Genomic DNA, 4,228 nt, shown 5'->3' with positions numbered 1-4,228 from the left:
CCCCCTATTTGTGTGATGAATAAATAAAGAATGCATGAATGTGGCAACAATGACTTTATTGCCTCTGCAAGTGGTAATTGAAGGGGGGAGGGTAGGGTGCTTAGCTTACAGGAAAGTAGAGTGAACCCGGGAGGTGGGGGGTTTCCATCAAGAAGAAACAAACAGAACTTTCACACCGTAGCCTGGCCATTCCTGAAACTGGTTTTCAAAGCTTCTCTGATGCGTACCGCGCCCTCCTGTGCTCTTCTAACCGCCCTGGTGTCTGGCTGCGCATAATCAGCAGCCAGGCGATTTGCCTCAACCTCCCACCCTGCCATAAACGTCTCCCCCTTACTCTCACAGATATTGTGGAGCGCACAGCAAGCAGTAATAACAATGGGAAGATTGGTTTCGCTGAGGTCTAACCGAGTCAGTAAACTGCGCCAGCGCACTTTTAAATGCCCAAATGCATATTCTACCACCATTCTGCACTTGCTCAGCCTGTAGTTGAACTGCTCCTAACTACTGTTGAGGGTGCCTGTGTATGGCTTCATGAGCCAGGGCATTAAGGGGTAGACTGGGTCCCCAAGGATAATTATAGGCATTCCAACATCCCCAGCGGTTATTTTCTGATATGGAAAGTAAGTCCTTTGCTGCAGCTGTTGAAACAGACCAGCGTTCCTGAAGATGCGAGCGTCATGTACCTTTCCCGGCCATCCCACATTGATGTTGGTGAAAAGTCCCTTGTGATCCACCAGAGCTTGCAGCACCATTGAAAAATACCCCTTACGGTTTATGTACTCGGCGGCTTGGTGCTCCGGTGCCAAGATAGGGATATGGGTTCCGTCTATCGCCCCACAACAGTTAGGGAATCCCATTGCAGCAAAGCCATTCACTATGACCTGCACATTTCCAAGAGTCACTACCCTTGATATCAGCAGATCTTTGATTGTGTTGGCTACTTGCATCACAGCAGCCCCCACAGTAGATTTGTCTACTCCAAATTGATTCTCTACTGACCGGTAGCTGTCTGGCATTGCAAGCTTCCACAGGGCTATTGCCACTCGCTTCTCAACTGTGAGGGCTGCTCTCATCTTGGTATTCTTGTGCTTCAGGGCAGGGGAAAGCAAGTCACAAAGTTACATTAAAGTGCCCTTATGCATGCAAAAGTTTCGCAGCCACTGGGAATTGTCCCAGACCTGCAACACTACGTGGTCCCACCAGACTGTGCTTGTTTCCCGGGCCCAGAATCAGCATTCAGTGCCGTGAACCTGCCCAATTGACACCATGATGTGCACGTTGCAGGGCCCGTTCTTTGTGAGAAGTCTATGTCCATGTCCTCATCACTCTCGTCCCCGCGCTACAGTTGCCTCCTCCTCACCTGATTTTGCTTTTCTTGCAGGTTATGGTTCTGCATATCCTGTTGGACAATGCGTGCGGTGTTTATAGCGCTCATAATTGCTGCAGTGATCTGAGCGCCCCATGTTCCCAGCGCAATGGCGTCTGCACTGTAAAAGGCGCGGAATGATTGTCTGCCATTGCTCTGACGGAGGGAGGGGCAACTGATGACATGGCTTACAGAGTTGGTTTACAGGGAATTAAAATCAACAAAGGGGGTTGCTTTGCATCAAGGAGAAACAGAATGGCCCCCTCAAAGATAGAACTCCAAACCCTGGGTTTAGAAGGCCGTTGATTTCATGGAGGGAGGGAGGAAGGGAGGAGAAAATGAATACAAAACAAATCTGGTCTATTTCTTGTTTTGATCCACTTCCTCTATCTTTATACATCTTGCTGGCAGCAGACGGTGCAGTATGACTGCTGGCCATGGTCGTGTCCTGGCTGCTCATTAGAGGATGGTACAGTAGGACTGCCGGCAGGACTGAATCGCCATGAGATGAAATTTAAAAGGGAAATGACCTGGCTGAGTCACTCCCACGTTTTTCCAGGCGCCTCTGACCGACCTCACCGAGGTCGGATAAAAGAGCACGCTGGAGTACGGTGACGATGGCAACCAGTCATACTGCACTGTCCGCTGCCAAAAGGCAATAAGCTGCTGCTGTGTAGCAATGCAGTAACACATCTGCCAGCACCCAGGAGACATACATGGAGGGTGAGCTGAGTGGGCTCCATGCTTGCCGTGGTATGGCGTCTGCCTGGGTAACCCAGGAAAGAAGGCACAAAACGATTGTCTGCTGTTGCTTTCATGGAGGGAGGGAGGGAGGGAAGGGGGGCCTGATGATATGTACCCAGAACCACCCATGACAATGTTTTAGTCCCATCAGGCACTGGGATTTCTACCCAGAATTAAAATGGGAAGCGAAGACTGCGGGAACTGTGGGATAGCTACCCACAGTGCAACGCTCCGGAAGTCGACGGTTGCCTCGGTACTGTGGTCTCACTCCACCGACTAAATGCTGACTAAATGCACTTAGATCATTTGCATGGGGACACACACAATCGACTGTACAAAAACGCTTTCTACAAAACTGACTTCTATAAATTTGACCAAATTTCATAGTGTAGACATAGCCATGATAAAGTGTTTAAATCTCATTGCTCTTCTTTTCTCCCTTCACAGATACTTTGAGCATTTCGCAGCCTGATCGACACATCGAACTCTTCATGGCAGCTTTCAACCTCACCCCTTCTGGCCCTTCAACATTCATCCTAATGGGCATCCCTGGCCTGGAAGCTGCCCACATCTGGGTTTCCATTCCCTTTCTTTATGTGCTACATCATCAGCCTCTTGGGAAATTTCATGCTTCTGTTTGTTGTAGGCAAAGAGCAGACCCTGCACAAGCCAATGTACCTGCTGCTCTGCATGCTGGCGCTTACAGACATCAGCATGCCTACTTCCGTCGTGCCGAAGGCACTGTGTATATTTTGGTTCAATTTCAAAGGCATTACTGTGAGTGGCTGCCTCACCCAGATGTTCTTTCTTCATGCAGCTTCTGTTATGCACTCAGCCGTCCTCGTCACAATGGCCTTCGATCGCTATGTTGCCATATGTAACCCTCTGAGATACGCCACCATCCTCACCAACGCACGAATAGCTAAGCTGGGGCTAGTGGGTTTGATACGAGCTGTTCTCTTCATTCTGCCCCTGCCTCTGCTCCTGAGCAGGCAGCCATTCTGTGCCAACCATATTATCCCTCATATGTACTGTGACCACATGGCTGTGGCGAAGATGTCATGTGGGGACATTACAGTCACCAGGATGTATGGCTTAGTGATAGCATTTGTAGTCATTGGGTTAGACCTGTTGCTCGTTGCCCTGTCCTATGGTCTGATCATCAGGGCCATCATCAGAATCTCCTCCAAGAAAGCCTGCCAGAAAGCCCTCAACACCTGCACAGCCCACATCTGTGTGATGCTCATGTCTTGTACTCTCTTGCTGTTCTCCTCTCTGACACACCGGTTTGGTCAAGGCATAGCTACCCACATTCACATCATCTTGGCAACCCTGTACTTCCTCGTCCCTCCCATGTTCAACCCTATCATTTATGGTGTCAAAACCAAAGAGCTTCGTGAGAAAGTGGGCAAATATACCTGCAGAAGGTGATTGCTGGGGGTAATTATTTTAAACCTGACTGGGAAAAGATATTGCCTTGTTAATCAAGGATGCTCTGTCCCAATTTGGGTGAGCTCAACACTATGGAAGTTCACAGTCAGAGTTCCTCACACCTAATGTCTTATAACTCTATCACCAAGCACTGCTCTCTCCGTTGCTGAGTTCCCTCAATCTGACCATCACCTGGTCTCTGTCAGGCATCACTCATCAGTCCCCTCCCCAGCTGAACCCTGTCACTCATCCTTTCTGTTACTTTCACACCAAGAGAATATACTGCAATTTTCTGATGTAAGGTGACTTTGCATTAGACCCTGTGTGAACAGGGTTCTTGATCAGTTCAACAAACTAAAGTTATGCATTCTGATAGCCAAAGACAGATTAAGAAACTACAATGTTGAACTTGTTTATCCTATGTACAATGATCTAGTCAGAAAGTTTACCTGACTTTCCTATGTCCAATCCTTCAGTATGCCTGGAGGAAATATCAAATGTTTCACTTGAAAGGTGCTAATACAGGAAAGTTGCTGCAGGAATTGAGGACATTGTACTACAGCCTGATAGTGAGAGTTGTGAAACTGTAGGGTTTTGAGAACTGGACTGTGTTACTGAGCAACTATGAATTAATACAATAGAACACCACATAGTTAAGGGTTAATTGAAAACAGGCTTTTAGATGCA

The 4,228-nt window shown here is 48.1% G+C and overlaps 1 pseudogene; it reads left to right on the top strand.

The window, feature by feature from the left end:
* Positions 1–2,601: 2,601 nt before the first annotated feature.
* On the top strand, positions 2,602–3,541 carry LOC141977594 (olfactory receptor 52P1-like; annotated as a pseudogene).
* Positions 3,542–4,228: the final 687 nt, after the last annotated feature.

This window comes from Natator depressus, chromosome 1 (assembly GCF_965152275.1).
Source record: "Natator depressus isolate rNatDep1 chromosome 1, rNatDep2.hap1, whole genome shotgun sequence".
NCBI lineage: Eukaryota > Metazoa > Chordata > Testudines > Cheloniidae > Natator > Natator depressus.
Note: the sequence above shows the minus strand (reverse complement) of the source record. Positions and strands in the feature narration are given on the sequence as shown.